This window comes from Toxorhynchites rutilus, chromosome 2 (genome assembly GCF_029784135.1).
Source record: "Toxorhynchites rutilus septentrionalis strain SRP chromosome 2, ASM2978413v1, whole genome shotgun sequence".
NCBI lineage: Eukaryota > Metazoa > Arthropoda > Insecta > Diptera > Culicidae > Toxorhynchites > Toxorhynchites rutilus.
Window position 1 is genome coordinate 309,263,349 of NC_073745.1, and position 19,845 is coordinate 309,283,193.

General features: G+C 39.0%; 1 protein-coding gene across 12 annotated transcripts in view; it reads left to right on the forward strand.

Moving 5' to 3' along the window:
* The window catches only part of LOC129771262 (arginine-glutamic acid dipeptide repeats protein), a 131,135-nt gene that overhangs the window by 43,823 nt on the left and 67,467 nt on the right, over window positions 1-19,845 (forward strand). For all 12 annotated transcript variants that reach the window (XR_008742322.1, XM_055774724.1, XM_055774732.1 and 9 more), the window contains exon 3: window positions 772-796. The gene's annotated coding sequence lies outside the window, so the exon portion shown is untranslated. The remainder of the gene's footprint in view (window positions 1-771; window positions 797-19,845) is intronic.

Below are 19,845 nucleotides of genomic sequence, written 5' to 3' on the forward strand. Positions count from 1 at the left end.
CCCCACGACCCTATGGTTCCCCCGCTAGCCCATCACCACCCGAGCAGCAGCAGCAGCGGTAGTAGTTGTATGCCATCTGGCAGAAGGTGGCGTCGTCGTTCCTATGGTACCCAACCGATTGCGTGTTGTGTTCTACACACCGCCATCAACGGCAGGATGAGCATCGCTTTCAGAGAGCCCGCTTCAAGAGTGCGGAACAAAAGGAGAATCCGAGAATTGAGTCAGTGGTCGACGGTTCTAACTCCCATCCCCTTACCAAGAGTCCACCTTGTACGGATGCACGTGCTGAAGCGTAAGATCGCAAAAATATATCCGAGGAGATTATAGTCCTTTCCGTAGTCGACGTTCTGAGAGAGGTGGGACAGCTGAGACGCGAACGCGCGATATGAATGCTGAAAACCCTCAAAAGAATTTGCAATACGCAAAGGAAATCATCATAATCTGCGCTCTCGGAATTTACCGCTCGCTGGGGCTTCTTTCTTTCAAACACCTTACACCGAAATCGGCCCAAAACCACCATCAAAGTCTTCCTGCGTGGGAATCTTCCTTCTCCGATTATGAGATTTTGCATTCGAATTGATTCGAGAGCTGCCGGAAAGGCTAATCAGCTAGCTAGCTGCTCGAGACCCCGCTAACCCGTTGGGTGTAATAATCTTGTCGTAATGTCGTTGTCTTTCGACACTATATTATCCTTTGCTTGTTTCCCCGTACTCCATTATCTCTAAACAATGTTTCTAATGTTGGTGTTTCTCCGTTTTCTTTTCTTTGCAGATTTCGACGCCACGTGCCGATCAAGGTAGGATAGTCATTCTGCTTTGAACCTTTGTTACAGCTGTTGAGCGATACGGAAGTAATTGTTAGATATGAGGATTTTATTCCATTTTCCCGGAAAGTTAAACCAAGAGTTAATTAATTAATTGAGTTGCTCCCTATAACAATATCGGAATATATAAATAAACGGAATAAAGAAAGTATTTTTGTAGTCCTACGTTAACGAGGCGGCCGTGTCTTGAGCACAACCCTTCCAGTTATGTGTGTAGGGGATATCCAAAAATTAGAATCTTCTCAAACTATGTGAGGAATAATCCTCACCATATGCCAGGTTTGAAGACATGTCTTCTTTTTGAAGACATTTTGACGATATTATGGTGTATGTGAAGACATTTTAGTATGATAGTGTTTGTTGATTTTTGGGATATATTTCCATAAAATACCTACTATTGGTCGAAAATATCATCAAAAGAAGTAAGGCTTTTGTCTCAGTGTCATTTTCTCGCTTTTTTACGACATTCACTTCACAAATCGAAGGTTTTCCGGTTACATCTTCTTCTTCTTGAATGGCGTTAACGTTCCCTGTGGAACTTTTGCCGTCTCAACGTATGCATTAACTAGCATCATTTATTAATACTTAGTCGAGATTTCTTTAGCCGAATAACACGCCTTGAATGTATTCAGAGGGGCAAGCTCTAGAATATACGTGACCACAGTGCAAGTCGGAAGAAATTTCTTTGACGAAAAATTCCCCCGGCCAGAACGAGAATTGAACCCGAACACCCGGCATGATAATGTGAAACGCTAACCACTCGGTCACGGGTGCACTTTCCGGTTACATACCGTTCTAATAATTAGTTTTATGGATATGGTTTGAGCTACAATCAAAACTTCAAAGCTGAAATACCCAAATTAAGTTCTTTATAAAAATTGTTTAACAAATGAGAGCTATCCATTATTTTTTTTAGAACACTTGCCATAGTTCAGTTTTTGTGGAAGGTTTGGGGTGATATTCACTCTATAAACGGTTTGCCAAGTCAATTATCATTTGTTAACTCATAAAATTTAGTTCGCTGTTGTGCAATATACTGAAGTCTCTTTTTACGCGGTTTTTAGAATTTACGCGGATTTCGGAATTTACGTGGATTTCGAAATTTACGCGGTTTTCTCACGCAGCACATATCAACCGCGTAAAAATTCAATATGCTAATTGAAGTGACTTTTTACGAAATAATTTTGTATTTTAAGATTGATTAGTAGCCGAGAAATAGAAGGAGATACAGATATCATGATCAGTGCTGAAAAAAATCAATTCATTCTTTTGAATTCGAACGACAAATATCATCAGCCATCAGTTGACAACACTTCTCTTCTAACAAATATCGGGGGATCATTGGCTACTTTGATATACGGGCATGTTGCACTCATACGGATCTCTTCTCACTGTATCCCATCCATTCGATTGAATAATCACACTTCCATTCAAGCTGCTTGTCTTGCTGTTATTTGTGATTTACGTTTGTCCCTATCAATTGAACTAGTGGCCGACACTCAATTGACATCCGACGATGCATTGGTATGTTTTCAGAGAAAAACAGAGGAACAACTGGCGTGAGTGAATTTTTTATTTCTTCATTCTTACCCTCCACGCATTACTGTGGGAGTGTGATACTAACACATGAGCAAGGAGCATTATAGAATTCTCTCCCATCGCCTGCTCTGTGTATGCCCCGCTTATATGAGCGAAATCATACTTCAATGCGGAATGCCGAGATTGTGAGAATGAATTATTTGTTTTCGTTCGGCCAAATGCGTTCATCGCATTCAAATGAGAAGGAATGGCGTTCGTTTGACAATGAACCCTTTCGGATCTCAGTTGACAGGGTTAGCCAAATTCAAACGATCGAGCAATGCTTCCTTTGGTGACAAATGGTATTCTTTGTCATTTTCGTGGATATTTTTCGATTGAGATTGAATTTTCATCGCACTGATCATGATAGTAGCATGCACAAAATTAAGTTAATCAATTGTTAGAATATGGGTTGCATTTTAAACTAATAATTCACTGTTTGTTAGATTTTCACCCGGATTTTGAAAATGACCTGGTTTCTTTTTACGTGGATTTTGAAATTTACGCGGTTTATTTTTACGTGGATTTCGAAATTTACGCGGTTTTTCTATGCTGATTTTGGAATTTACGCGGTTTTTGTTTACACGGCACGTATCCCCCACGTAAAAAGCGACTCCAGTGTATATTCTTTGTTCACATTTATTGGAATAAACTTCAAAATATATAATTGTGGAGACATTTGAAGACATTTTTTCAAACCATGTGAAGACAATTGAAAAAATCATCTGGCATGCCTGCTTATAACTGTAGTATAACCGTAAGGTAGACGTAGGACTACGTAGGAATCAATTCTCAATAAATGTTTGAATGAATATTTTTGGGGGGGTTTCAAAAACGCGAGAATTACGTTGGAGGCACAAGATTTGAGTCTTATACCTTTTTGTCGGCTGAACGAAGTGACATGATTATTACTTTATTCGAAAGATAAAAAGCCTACGAGTTATATGCTTTGAGAGCAAACTGTGATAGAGCCGCATGAACTGAAGAAGTTTTAAGTTTCTATATTTCAAGACAACAACAACAACAAATTATTGAATTATTAAAATCTATAAATATGGGTACCTGCTTGAAGTTTCATCTCAGTCATGATTAATATGCGGGTGATGCAAGACACGACTAGCAAAGCAAGATTGCCGTTCGTCTTTTGCATAACGTCATAGAACAACTTTCATAGCGAAGGCAAAAGATTCAGCAAAAGAAGCAATCTCGTAAAACTGGTGCAAATTTATTCTCCGGTTTCTCATGTTTGTCCTATTCATAATACATTGCTTGTCACTAATTTTCAAACACTGGCTGGCCCCCTTTATGTGCGCTAAAATTTGTATACTATTTCCAATAGACAAAATATTTGTCGCTTCCAATCAGTCTACATAAATGTTGCGCTCGCTTTTCCTTCACCACAACACTTTTCGTGTGAGAAATTGTTGAATAAACATCGTTTGCCGGCGAGCGTCGAGCGGTATGTTATAGTTGGAAATCAAGGTAAACTCTTTTGCTTCAAGAAATGTTCTAAGAAGAACTAGATTTCATTTATTGCTCTGTGCTAAGAACCGCTTTGTTGCTTTCTATGGCAACGGTGTCTTCGGTTTCTGTGTAACGGTTTTTGTTGGTTTAGTTGGTTTTGTCTTTGCTACTGCTGGACCTGCAGTAGCAAGAACTTTATTCTTGTTGCTAACTTTCTTCACAGTAGTAACTTTGAGATTTTCGGCAGCGGTAGCTGTTTTCTGCTATCCGGTAGAAGCGATGACATCGTTTCGGTTTCTTCTTGGCGGCTGTCTTCTCCCTAGACGCCCGACGCCCGCCGTCAATCGATGCCAGCTTTATGACCACCAAACGAAAAGAGTTGCGCGTGTGTGTTTGGTGGCTGTCTTCAATGCCCAGCGTTCACCACCTTTTATAGATGATGGTGCTTTTTGGTCTCCTTCGTAGCGGTACCATATTCTCTCCGGTGGATTCCCTTCTGGTCTTAGGGACAATCTTTAACGAACCATAAAGTCACATTAGGCATATTTTTTTTTGAAAATCCCGATTTCATGTACTTCTCCTTGGGTGATTTTTCGGTTTTCAGAAAACACAAATTTTGACGTCTACGACACCAGAAAATGAAATCCGATTGAGCTTATTTTAGCATGGGTTATTTTATCGCGCTAATTTACGTAGGAAGTTCCGTATGAAAAATTGAGATGGCCATTTTCATTGGCACCCTGAACCATACCATAAACCATACTTTTAACTTGTATTCCGAAAAGTCCCAGAAAGTTGATTTTTGACAAAAAAATTTTTTTCTCTTAATGACAGATCTCGACGTTTCATGCATTCTAAAGACATTTGACATCAAAATATTTTTTTATCATTTGGCATTGAAATAAAATTGCTATCTATTGAATTTCGGTTCCGGTGACAATAATACGTAAGTATCTACCATGCTTCTCCCCGGTGGATTCCCTTTTGGCCTTAGGGGGAATTGGCAAGGAAGCCAACGCATCAATGCCGTTTTTTTCACAAACAGGCTCTTGGTGACACCGTTCATCCGTATTTTTTTTATGAACGAATTATAACCGAATGAATTTCCGAGCAGGCTCCGGCTTATATATATATATATATATATATATATATATATATATATATATATATAGATTTTTGTGATTTCAAAAGCTTGTTTTCAAAGCAATTTTTAAACTATTGAGTTTTTGGATCAATAATCAACAAGCATATAACGCGTAAAATTATATATTTCGAATGAAGTGGTTAACATACCAATACATTCAGTTGGTTAGGAGGTATTAACGCTCAAAATCTTCTTGTTCCAGCGTAACGCTCTCGTTTTCGAACCTTGTTGTATCTAAGTCAATTCTCAATGAATCGATGAATGGATATTTTTTCCCTTCGATAGAATGATACACTTTGGTTAGTTATTATTGTTTAACCATTCAGTGTGCTTAGAAGCGCCAGATATTTCGCATAATGGAATTGACACACAAATCATGTCACACGCAATGGGCGGAAGGGATATGAGGGTTAGTGACAAGCAATGTATTAGGTACAGGGCAAATATGAGGAAGTGTGGAGTAAATTTTGCACCAATTTAGTGTGCTCCCCAGAAACCTAGAAACAGTGCTGAGGCTTTCCGAATGGCCTTTCTCAAGGTCGAGAGATTAGTTTAGTTTTCCAAATTGGTCTTATTCACAACCTGGAACCTGGGACTGAGGAAGTAGAAAGCTTTTATAATTCAAAAAATCATCACCTAAGTCGGAACACAATCATGACTTCACACAGGCTCTCTTCCGGAGAAATGATTATAAAAATCAGTTTGCTTCATATTACTCCCGACATTGTTTTAGAATTTATCTCAATTCTCAAAATAAACTCTTTAATATAAAGTTGTGATGGCCCTGAAAAGAACTGATGAGTTTGCGTAGTTTTGTAGAAGCAGCTGAAAGTGGTTCATTATTGTTTGCTCGCCACCGGATGCTTTCATTGTAAAGTTTTTTTTAGATTCCCGAACCTATGAAAGATTCCGAACGGAAGTGTTCGGTTACGTTTGTGTACAAACCAGGATGATCCTCCTCGGCGCACCCCTTTCCATTGCTAACGACTCCATAGTGAACACTGTTGTAAACCACCGGTCCACCAGAATCTCCGGCACAGGAATCACCGTTCACCGAAGCATGGCACCGCTCGCACGTTATCCGTCTCATTGACAATTCCGTTCAAAATTGTTATCGATACGTCGTTTTTCTCCCGTTCAACACGGCACTAAAATAGAAACTGAGGTTGGCCAAGGGGAGCTCAGTCGCTGCCAGCTAAAACTCGTTTATATCGCTTTGCTGGCAGCGATGACATGCGTCAACCGCTGACCAATCATGACTGTGATGAATTTTCAAGCAGATTCCCATATATATTGACTTTTGTGATTTAAATAGTTTCAAAGCTATCAACTCTTTGTGGGCGTTTGTCTGCTCTTAGCCACCATACCTTTTTTAGCATTCTGATCGTTTGTCTGCTCTCAGTCACCACAGCAAGAAACCATGCTAATCTTATGTTTTACTCAACCAAGTATCAGTTCATCCTTTTCCCAAATTTACATTTCGTAGGAAGTACACTAACACCCTAGTAGAAAAAAGGAAGCTAAGTCAAAAAGTGTAAAACATAGCCACATTCAAACTGAAATGTGAGGTATTTCAATCATTCCTATCTCGCCTTATTTTAAGGAAGAATTGTTACCCACAAACACATCAACAGTTATAACGTTTGTTCAATTCAAGAAGGTTCAGGCCTTGAAAGACAACCCATTAATGAGCAAAACTTTTATGTCTTCATAGGAAGTGAAACGTTCTCCGATAAGATTTCAATGTATCGTCCGGAATATCTAGAAATCATAGAGAGCTATATCTCACGAATATGGGATCAAGTATGCGGTCTGGCGTTGTTATTTTGTTAGCCTATCCTCCCATTTTGGTAGTTTTGCGGATGGACATTTCTTTAGTAAACACGAAAAAGAAGTTGAACTTGCATCTGTCACTCTCGAATATTGAGATACTTTGAAGACTTTGAAAATTGTATTGTACATAGTGAACTTCTTTGAACGATTTTTTTTCTCATTTATGGGTAAAGCCCTCCAAAATATTTCACAATGAGATCTCGATTTGTTGAACACTTTGCAACGAATTGTCTCTCTTGGGTTTCCGTTTAATGAGGGTTATTTTAGTGATGGTTTTTGGCAAAGAACTCCTCTCACTACCTAATACTAAAAGACTCACACCTCAACAACTTCTGAGAATTGTGATAATTTATTCTACGAAAACCATTGTTAAGATCGAGAAATTTTCGCGCTCATTGTCCATTTTAGGGTTTACATAATCGTCCATCTTCTTGAATGGAATTTTCGCCGTCTCAATTAGTACTTGGTACGGAATAACACTAACCACTAGGAACGTTGGGCACATCGTACATTGAATGAGCTCAAAACGAAGATGGTGTTGATTCCGAATTTCAAAAAGAATTTGGATTAGCAATGAGACTTATTTTTGGTGAAGATTCCTCATACCATTGTCGAAAAAATATTGAATATTAAAAATTCATGGGCTCGTGGAAATATTGATCCGTTTTTCTTAAAGAGTGATGGCGACCAGAACGTAACGGGTAATCGTTATCATTACATGATCACATCCACTTGAACAAATTGCTATTTATTTTATTATTAGTCAAAAATTCGCAGATAATGGAGGCATGCTGCAACGGAAAATACTTACAAACTTACGTGAGACTAAGTTTGAGAAACAAATAATACGTTCCCGAAAGACGTAATCCTACGTCATAATCTAATAAAACATTAGCACATTAGAAAAGCTTATGTTCTAAAGTGGCATTACATACATAAAGTTTCATATGCTCAGGACACTTCTGCAATCACTAACTTTGTCTGGCATGAACAAATATCATTTGATTCACCGTAGAGATCTGACAGCATTCCTTCGACTTTGCGATCAGTATTTAGGGTAACACAAGGTGAGTTGGACATACGGGGTGATTTGGACCACCCCTTTATCTCAAAAAGTACGACTCAACTTGGATTTTTTATAATGTCATCTTCTTTTATTGTTGAACCGTATGTACGTAACGTAAAAAAACTTTGGTAAAGTTCGACAGGTGGAAGGAATCGGTAGCATGAACACGGCAAGCACATTGATTGCCAAAAAATGTGAGTTTTCCGATCGTGGTTTTAAGGTTTTTCCCGCTGATTAAACAAACTTTTCGTGTATTGTGCAGTAAAGTTCTGTTCGTCTACAGAAGAGGAACAATTTGATGCAGCGAAACTGTAAATTTGATAACAATAAATGAAATTAATTGCATTTTAATTTTTGCATGTTGTGTGGGGTGACATGGACACGTTTCTGTGGAGTGAATTGGTCCTACAAGTTTGAGGCTTTTCTTTGATCTAATTGATTTCAGATGCCACTGAATTACAAAAAGAAAATGGGCAGACAACGTTGGAAGAAGGAGGATCTTGAAAGAGCAACGCAGGTCATCAAGAGCGGATTTTCTTTAACCAAGCATCCAAAGGGTTTGAAAATGCTCGAACAACAGTGAAAAGATCCATGCAGAATCCGAAATGGTCTGGTCTGGAATCTGGCCAAGACACCTGGTATCGATCCCAGAACACTGTTACTGATTGTAACATTATCCCAAAATGCTTTACATAAACATAAGTATGTTTTTTTTCGATGAAACACAGTGGTCCAAATCACCCCAAAGACGGTCCACATTACCCCACATCAAGTATTAATGTCCAAAAATCATCTCTTTTATTTTATGATATACTTGGTAGTTTGAAGCTTCTTATAATGATTAAACATTATTGATTGAGAGAGTACAAGTGTAGCTTACTATACAATGTGACATTTTTTATTTAGACCGTATTGGTTTGGAAATATTAGGCGATTTGCTTAGGTGGTCCAAATTCCCCCCTTTTCCTCTACTAGATACGAATGGTGTTTGGAAACGCATGGTTCAACGGCAATTCCGAGAGCGGGAAAAAAGTGATGAAGACTTTTGGCTCTCCTCTTCTGTGGCAGGAGTAGCACTGATTCGCTTCGTCGTCACATCATTACACAAGGCGCACAATAAAGAACCCCCAGCGGTCCCATTCCAAGCATTCCTGGCTCATTCAACTTCGGTCGCAAAATAGCGAAAACGTCCTGACCCGCGCGCACACCTTCCTCCTCCCTCCTCTTCTGACCGGTGGGACGGTATATTTGATTGGAGAAAAGAAAATCATTGTGTTAGTGGTTCGAACGTCCTCGAGAAATTGCCGTACCCTCGGAGAGAAGCCTGGAGGCTTTTCTTTCTTTCGTTTTTTCGCAAGTTGGAAAGTTGGTGCTGATTTGCTGGTTATTTTATTGCCCTTCTTGGGAATTCTATTGTAAGGCGAAACTCATCGCGGATACAGAATGTGTCGTAGAATTCCATGAAACCTCTTATGGACAAATATTTTGATGACATTGAACCACCCTAGCAAAGATGTCTGTGATGTCGGGCTACGGCTGGTGGAGGAGTCGAGAGGCTTCAAAACGATTGCACCAGGTTGAATAGACAAGAGAGACGGTTTTCTACTATACCGAGTTGAACGTTTGGTCAGAAAATTGATTTTACTTTCATTTCGATTTTATTCATACCCGACGACAGCAAGATCCATTCCATTAGGTGGTGGTGTGAACAGACCACCTAATAAAACGGTGATGCAACTTGCAGACAGAAATAGAACTCAACCACACAGAACAACATCGAAAAATCGAGCAAGCATAAGCACAGAGAAGGTTATCAAATGCGGGTAAAGTGAGCATATGGCTCAATAAACATTGCTTTCAATTAAGGACCCGTCCCCTTCTACTACTACTACTCTGCCAGGGGTTCGTATCAAATTGCCTTCGTTCAGTTCAAGTCAGCAAACAGCACGGAAGGTTCTTCTGCTTCAAGGTGACAAAAATCGAATTTGATTGCCCGGTAGCATAATGTTGGGAAAGTATGTGCTACAGTCGACACGGGCAACTGAGCGCGGGACCGTTGATTCCGTGTTCCGAATTTGTCACATTGTTTTAATTGTGTGGTTCATTTCGACATCGTTTATTTTATTCTTCTTTTTTCGGTTAGCTCCTAGCTGATACCGTCCGTTTCGGTGGGTGGTTATGATATGGTTTTGTCATGCATGTCCTTACTGTAGCAGACCAATGTGTCCGCGCGCTTCCTCTGAATATATCATAAACGGTACTAATGGGGTTGCGTTGCTGTTCGGGATTGATCGCCGGAAGTGAATTATTAACGAGCGAGAGATTTTATCTGTGCGCTGCGGAAATGCGGAATATTGTTTCCGTTACTCCGCACAATAACAACAACAGAGTTGAAGTGAGGTATGTTGAGTGCCAGCAAACGGAGCTGTGCTTCGTGCCGACACGTTTTGAGGAATAACGAGGATAATGTATTGTGTCGTATTTTCATGAATTATGAAAAACATCACTTGCATATTTAGACTTTTGGGTAGCGCACAACGAATCGCTCAATAAAACCACAGTGTAAATCTGCTTGCTTAATAAAATCCGGATAAAAGGCGATGCCTTGGTGTTGTGCAAATTAACGGTGAATAATTGACTCTGTGAGTGAATTGCATTCAGCTTGTACTATTAGCTGAATTGAGTCATTCGAGATAATATTGTTTCAAAATTCGCTGCAATCATCGATGAGCTTCACTCGCAACCGCAAAGGGGTCGACTACGTGGTACTCTCGGCAAGTGTTGCTCTGCAAGTCCCATTGAATCTCAATCAGAGATCGAAATGCTCGCCGATTTGAGACGAAAAACATCCGTATTCACCCACAGGGAAAAATAGCTGAGAATATAGGAGGCGAGAGAATGTTATACGCTCACTTCGATTCTCGCGATAAACGCAAAGCCGATTTTTATTTTTCGGTGAGTTATGATTGCCGAAAAATGGTTTCGTTTTCAATGAGTCCTTGATGCCGAAATGAAAAAGAATTTTCGGTGAAAACGAAGAGACGAAAATATCAACAATACACGGTTCATCGAAAACTAGATTGATTGATTGAATATTTATCGTGCATCCGAGCGAGGATTTCAATCTCTGGTATCAATAGATATAAAATCTGTTAATCTGACGGGCCAGTTCTGGAGAATACGGCGGGTTTGATAACGTTTCCTAATAAAAGGTATATATATATATATATATAGCTGTGTGTACGGGTGTCATGTTGTGACAACCCGATGCAAAACCGACGATTTCCTTTGGTGCCGTTGAAAAAGTATTTCACGAATTGGTTTGCGATTCTCCATTTGCCCTCTCGCTCAATTTGCGTGGCACCAATTTTCCGATCTTTCCCATGGCTATCAAACGGTGATCAATTGCTGTACGGTACACATTCAGTATTTCTGAAAATGTTTGTTGTGTTTGGGTTGGGTCTGCAACCAACAACTCGTGCAATCTCACGTTTTGTTGCACCAGGATGGTCATTGTCTCCTATATCGAAATCATCACTTTTGAATTGTCGAAACCATCTTTCACATGTTTTCACTACTGGAGCAGTTTCACCATAAGCTTCCATAAGCAAACGACGTGCTTCGACCGCTTTTTTCTTCAAATCAATAAACCAGAAAGGTAGTATCCAAGTTTTCGATACTTTGAAATTACATCCAAGTATAGAAATGAAAAACGTAGTCCTACGTCAAAACAAAAATAAGTTTTTTTTTGTAGAATAACACTAACATAGTTGAGGTTTTATCTCAAAACTCTTCGCATACATTTGTGCAACCCGTTTCCCTAACGTGAGGAGCCATATATGTACAATGGTAATAGTATGTATGTAATGTAATGGCAATGGATGTATGGAAAAAATGCATTTATGCATATTTAAGTCATTTGACATCGAAAATTAATTTCCGATTTTCCAAATTTCCTTTACTACCCTTTGGAAGATTTCCGAGGATCAAAAAATCAAAACTTTGAGCGCTTTGAGGCACCCCTAAATCATGTCCGATCGAGCTGAAACTTTGCACTGGTCATTTTTTGGGCCAATAAACAAAATGTACATGGTTGGTTTTTGAAATTTGAAAAAAAGAAAGTGACAAAACTTTGAGAAAAAATAATCCAATCCAGTGCATCAATCCATTTATAATAAGTTATTTGTATTGCTCAAAGAAATTTATGAAATCTGTAGTTAAAAAAATAGTCATTCATTCAAAAAGGCGTTTTAGACATACTCAACAGCTAAAATGACGCGACAAATAAAAACAAGAAAATTCATACCGTAAAAAGCTTCTAGGGTTAGTAGTTGGTCGTGTAACCTTTGTTACGCATCACTTCACGCACCCGGCTCGGATCCTATCTCACAGTTGCTGCTTATTCTTCGACTTCTCCGTGTACACCGACCTTTTCACGATCTACCAAAGGTTCAGATCCGGTGACTGCGCTGGCCTCTCCATGACGTCGACTTTGTTATCCTGGAACCACCTTTTGACGGTCTTGGTGGTGTGCTTCGGATCGTTATCCTGCCTGAACCGCCAGGGGCATCTCTCCCTCAGCGTGTGGCAGCATAACATCCCTTTGAATTTAGGCGTAGAAGTACTGACACACGATCTTATCTACCCGCTACAGGGGGCCAACCCCGTACCAGGATAACCACCCCCACACCATAATGTTCCCTCCTCTATGCTTGAGTGGTATACTGTGACATGTAAGCGCAGCGATGGACCCAAGTCTTTCCGTACGACCCGATGAGGTTTACCTTCGTCTCATCTGACCACTGTATATTTCGCCTCTGGTTTTCCTTCTCCGGACCGATCCGAATCGAAGTGGTCTTTCACGAACTTCAACCGCGCCTTCAGATGCTTCGACGTCAGCATCGGGACCTTCCGGAGCTTTTACCTCTTAGCCCCTACTCCATCAGCCGCTGCTGAACTGTCCGGGAACTCATGGGCAAGTACAGTTTGTCCAGGATCTTTTTCGAGGCCTAGAAGGGATTTTTCTTGGAGGCTCGCTTTAAGGCAGAGTCATCCTTCGCCGGCGGTTCCCCTTGGGCGTCCAGCCGTTTCGGATTCTTTGCGATCGTAGAGGGCATTTAACACGAAGGTTTTCGATCGTTCCAAGTACTATGCGATTTCGCGTTGGTTACTGCCTGCTTTGCGCATTTTGTGGATGACCATCCGCTGTGTTTCCGTGCAGTTATGCGCGCGACCCATTTTTCGTTGACTTCAACTAGAACTCGAGAATTAAAACCTTATATACTTCTTGTTTACATGATGGATCCGAAAAACACTAAATACCACCGAGAAACGATCAATTTTCTTCAAAAATCGGTCGAAGCAATCGAAACGAGGAACTGGTCCTAAATTTTGTCGCGTCATTTTAGTTGTTAAGTATGCTCCAAACGCCTTTTTCAATGGATGACTCTTGTATTAACTACATATGTTATAAATTTCTCCGAACAATACAAATAAATTATTGTAAATGGATTGAAGCACTGGATTGGATTATTTTTTCTCAAAGTTTTGTCACTTTCTTTTTTTGCTTAAGCAATGATCTTAATGTTTTTTCCGACACTACATATCCAGAAAATGGCATCCGTTGACTTGAAATTACATTAATCGATTCATGGCACGGTAATATGGTCGTAAGGGATTTCCTCAACGAAAAATCTAGTTACACGTTGAACTACGAGAATTAAGTGAGAAAAAAACTCTTTTGACGTAGGATTACGAAATGAAAATATTGATATGAATATGAATTCATTGCCTATTTTTCAACATAATACTACGTCTGGTACGCCTAGTACGCCTGGTAATTGTACCAAATCAGAAAACAGGTCACGTGTTTTTCATGAAATAGTTTTAACGTTTATAATTATTTTAGCTCAAAACGGGTTTTGATGGTTTGCATTCCGATTGAATAGGAAATTCTCTAAAATGTTTCGGTACGTTATACATTACGGTTCCCTAACCCACAAATTTGTATCAGCGAGGTACAATATTAAAATATCACCGCTAATCAGACGAGCGTAAATCGGTCGCTCGAAATGCAAATGCAGCATTCGTTCTACGGACAAAGTAAATAGAGAAAATATTGCAATCTTATCTCCGCCGTACTCTATTCATTGAGTGTAAATAAGCCATTCGAGATTTCGGATTACAGTATTCACAATTCATCAGTCATCGAGCTAGCAACTAGACGGCAGCAAGGCCTTCGAAATGGCCTCTCTCAAGGTTTAATTTTCTAAATCTAATTTTTGCTCGATTCTAAGGAAGAATGAAAGAGAGATATCGCACAGTATGGTGCAATTTTGTTCGGTGGGAGCACCGCGTCGATTTGCATGTCGTCTGGTGAAGAGTGCCTCTTTATTTTTACATCACATCATATTTAAGTCTGTACTGGGGTGTTAGTTTCCTAAAATTTCTAAAACGAGATCGTTACGTTTGGGGTTTTGAGCGTTAATACCTCTTTGTCAGTTGAACAAAGTGGTATGTCAAACACTTCATTCGAAATAAGAAAGGTGTATGAGTAACTTAAAAAATGCCACAAGTATTCTGGATATATTCTGGTGTGTAAAAACATCATGGGTACAAAACGGTCTGTGATATCATGCTATAATTGTGGAAATTTCTTCAGATCGTCGTGCACTAGTTTTGAATTGCAATGAATAATATATTTCAAAACAAAACTTAACCGGACAAACTTGATGCATCAGGCAAACATCAGCCGTCCTAAAGGATCGTATCCTATGTTACAAAATAACTGGGCAATAAGTGGAACATATGTTTGCGTGCGAGAGACCGCCGACCCACGGTCGGAAGCGTTTTGAATTATTGAAATTATTGAGGCTTTAAGCTTTCTTAGATTATTCGCCTCTAGCCTTGAAAAAGACCAATTTGAAAAATGTAACTAAACAACCAACACCATTTGGAAAGCCGTGCTGCTGTCCGGCCGCTAGCTAGATGACTGATAAATCGTGAATGACTTATTTCTGATTTTTTTCAATCGATCATCCAATTTTCGTGATATCAATTGTTTTTTCCGGGTTAAACGTGATGTAAGGTATTTTTCTACATTGAGAGTTGTGAAACACTGAAGGTGATAATTTGCTATTGCTTCCGCCTCCGCCGCCACCCCACAGTAGATTCGGTTTTGATTTTCTGTTGCCATTCTGCGTCTTCTGAGATAATTCGTTCCGCATTCAGTTTCAGTGCTCTAGACAGTGAGCCATCAACAGTACATGTTGATGCTTAGAATTGACAATCCATTCAAATTGCTTCGCGAAACGTTCGTGCTCCTCATTCAGTGAAAACATTCAGTTATCGGCCTTTGTCTTCTTCTTCAATTGCACTAACGTTCCTAGAGGAACTTCGCCGTCTCAACGTAGTATTACTTGCGTCATTTTTATTAGTACTTAGTTGAGATTTCTATGCCAAATAACACGCCTTGAATGCATTCTGAATGGCAAGCTCTAGAATACGCGTGATCACAGTGCAAGTCGGAGGAAATTTCTTTGACGAAAAATTCCCCCGACCAGAACGGGAATCGAACCCGAACATCCGGCATGTTAGTTATGACGCTAACCACTCGGCTCAGAAAATTTCAACTCTACGACTTTGCAATTCTCTCTAGCTTCGTCATTCGTCGTTCGTCATCGTTTAGCGTATCGCATGTGTTAGCACGAAGAGAACGTGTGTCACTTTTTCAACACTTTCGGTCTGAGACTCCGACGCGAGTATAGGAGTAACTTTTTTGGACAAGTGACCTTTTTCCTATTTTATAATATTGATGTTATGTTATTTTATAATATTGATGTAATGTTATAAAAAATGGCGTGGAATGTTTATTGAAAATAATGCATAAGATCATTATCGGATATTCTTATTTGATTTTAGTTCTTTTTGTCACCGGATTGAACGGATGAATTTATTAACAAATTCCTTCAACAGATACCACAAGTAATAGTAATAGTAATAGTAATAGTAATAGTAATAGTAATAGTAATAGTAATAGTAATAGTAATAGTAATAGTAATAGTAATAGTAATAGTAATAGTAATAGTAATAGTAATAGTAATAGTAATAGTAATAGTAATAGTAATAGTAATAGTAATAGTAATAGTAATAGTAATAGTAATAGTAATAGTAATAGTAATAGTAATAGTAATAGTAATAGTAATAGTAATAGTAATAGTAATAGTAATAGTAATAGTAATAGTAATAGTAATAGTAATAGTAATAGTAATAGTAATAGTAATAGTAATAGTAATAGTAATAGTAATAGTAATAGTAATAGTAATAGTAATAGTAATAGTAATAGTAATAGTAATAGTAATAGTAATAGTAATAGTAATAGTAATAACAAGTTAAGCCAGTAACACCGGCTGAGTGTATCCTATGGCTTACCTACCCTACTAACACATTCCTAATTTCCCGAGACATTTATGAGAGGTCGTAGAGTTCTCTGCATCTCTCTTAAGTAAATGTCGAACTAACATTCCTTCCCTTTCCTTAGCAGTTGCTAGGACGTGGCCAGGACAATTCTTTACTGTTGGAGAAAGCATGCCTTCATCTAAGAGATATTACCAATCATCAGCAACGGATGGAGGCTAGTTTTTAACTTAACAGTTCTGAATTCGTACCACCTACGATATTGTGCAACTTGCTCAATGCTAATGCTAATGCTTTTGTCACCGGATTGAACGGATTCATATATTATTCGTTGTTATATTCATACGTGCAAAAAAAAAAGTTTGACTTTCGTATAGTTATTCGCTGAACCATTGTCATACATATATCCACTTGTGAAAGAAATGCATTTGTGGAAGAATTATAAACTGTTAACTATAAACTAATCGGGGGCTTATGGTTATTTTTTACAGTTACAGTTTCGGGGATATTTTTTTGGGCTGAACAATATCGACAAGAAACAAGTCGCAGGAAGTTCATACAAATTATTCTATATAATCTTTTTGTGCGCCATAAAAACAGGCATTAGTTCTTAGTTTAACAAAAACACAGAGACAAAGAATATTAGAACTATGAAAACTTGAAATTCCAGAACCTTTATCATCTGGTAATTATCTAGATTCTAGAAGGTCGTTATACATTCTTCTTTGCGAAAGAAGCCCGCATAACACGCTACAACTGCACGAAATGTAAGAAATATGTTTGTCTCGAGCATGCAACATGCACACCCATGAAACCACAATCGAATAATACGTTTTCATCTTATTTTCTAGCTCTTTATTCTTTCATGAATTATATTCAGTTGCTTATTTTTAATTAATAACAGGAAAAAAGTCGAATTACGTTACTTGTATTGGAGTATAAAAAATTACTCTGTTTTGAGGAGGCTGAATTAGATGACTATTGAAACTGAATAACGAAAAAGAAAACATTTTCTGGAGTTTCTTCATTCAATTACACCCTCTTCTTCAAATAAATGCCAATATAACCTGAAAAATACACAATAGCAACATTGCAGAGAAGTTCAACTATCAGTCTGTGATACCGTGCGCGAGTATACGCTTTATGATTTTGTACACGAGTACAGAAGGGTTAATGAATGTACTCGCCGGCAATAATTTCGTAGTTCTATGTTAACAATGCGGTCGTGTCCTGGGCATCACCTTTTTTTTGCGACTCGCGATACCATGACTAGCACGTGTTGCGACCCCTATGAAAAAAGGTTGAGTTTTACCACCTAATCCTTCAACATTATGCTTCTTGAACGACTTGAATATCTCAATGTGGTACCACTTAGGTCATTATTATTTAATTGACACTTAGTTGAGACAACGAAAAACGTGTCTTGAAAGCATTTTTAGTTCGAGGGGTTATATCCGAGACGCGACCGCTTAGGACGTAAGACTACTTGATTTTTTTTAAAATTTGTTGCTTTATCATTATTTAAGGAGATGTATCTTCTGTGCATCGCCTTTCAAACATTCTCTTTTCGCTATCCCCCTATCCCCCATTCATTGTTTCTATTCTAGCGTCTGCATAAGTTGCTTGTTATTGGCAGCTCTGTTCGGGAAAGCCCACAAATGAACAGAACAAATGTATGGGGAAATGGGAATGCTTCCAATTTTCATCAATTTAAACCATATATATACTAAGGGATTGTAATGTATAGCCTATCAAACAAATCTTAGAAAATTTCCGATGCGATTGGCATGCAAATCGTTAAAATCCGTTGCAGCGAAAATAGTTATTAACGTTAACTTTATTTCATAAAAACGTGACCTATTTTCTGATATGGCACCCTTAATGTAAGACGTAGTCCTACGTCAAAAAAGAATCAGATAAAATGGAAATCTGATAAACGTTCAAACTACATAATCTAAAAGTGCGTGACTTATGGCGACACAATTTTCATCCTCCACTGTAAAACAGCGCAACAATATCGCTTAATCCGAAGTCAACATTGTTTGGGAGGCGGTGTCGCAAACGGCTGGCCCCCGTCCGGGGGGAGATTTTCTTCCAGGGTTGATGATCATAAACACGAATTGTTATGCCTAATAATAACAATGAGTTTATCGCATTTTAGTAAAGTGAAATGAGGGTGATTTTGTGCTGCTGCCGCTGTTGCTGTTGCTTGCTCATCGCAATTTCTCCCTCCATCCAGGCATCTGGCAAAAGCGAGACAGACAATGTCGTTCCTTCGTACGTACGTGTCTACAGGTTCATGCACGAGTGAATAGATAGCTGAAACAACAATCTTTTCCCTTGATGTGTACGTACGAAGTATCATGATGTCTAGCAGTATTTCTACGCTTGTTTGCTTGCACAGTTCTCCCTAACGCGTCCCTTAGGGAAGACAGGAACACCAGCACCGGAACACAACAAGGGTGGCAGTAGATTGGCACGGTTCGTCATGCGGTTGGGTTCACCTCCTTGCTGTCGGCCTCGGATTGTTTCTCTCGACGAGGCAGCACTTCATCATTGGCACAAACAACATACAATCTATTCCAAGCGTGCATAAAACTGCTGTCATGAGAAGGCAATGTATTGAGTAGTGTGTTTATGAGGGGTTGTTCAAATCTTCCGCCGTTTTCTCCAGCCACTTCAAGCTTTTATTTTCTTGAACATATCTATCGTTTCCAATTTGGCAATCTCCGCAATCTTTTTATGGCACCCCTTCCCACGGATGACGAACGACTCCTCTATGTTGCGCCAATCTGAGCCGAGCGTCTTTCGATGATTTTATGTTCGTGCTAATATGTTATTTAATCCATAATTTGATTTGGCTAGTCGGTGTTTGTAGAAAGACCGAACATTATAGTGAGTCCCCAATCGTCGTCGTTCCGTTTTCTCGGAAGGTGCGCCGTCGCTCTTCTTCCTTATTTGTGCAGGGAAGTTAATCATTTTTTGCTCACCCGACGAAACGCCCCAGAGGATTCGTTCCCTGTGTGTGTGTGAGTGTGTGTCTAGTCTGTCAAAATTAGCTAATATGATTATCTCGGAATGAAATATTTAGATTAGAAACAGTACGGTTAACTGGAAGTCAAGCTGTTATGTTTGTATAGGACGTAATCTCAGTTTTCGTCGTCGTCATATTTTTTTTTCAGGGTCATCATTTGACATATCAACCAAAAGTTACTCATAAGCGATTCCACGCCAAATGACGAATCGATCAAACTAAACAATCGGATGAAAACAATTTGGATGAGACCTTGCATAGGTGTTTTGCTACATGAAATTATGAAAATATAAAATAAATCGATGCCGAATGACTTAAAAATGCATAAAACGTCGAGATTCCGTGTCACCAAAACTTTGAGCGTTTTGAGGCACCTAAATCATGCTCAATTGAGTAGGAACTTTACACAGGTCATTTTTTTGCTAGTAAACAAAATGTACATAGTTGGTTTTTGAAATTTAACATGATCATTTTCACTGCCACCCAAC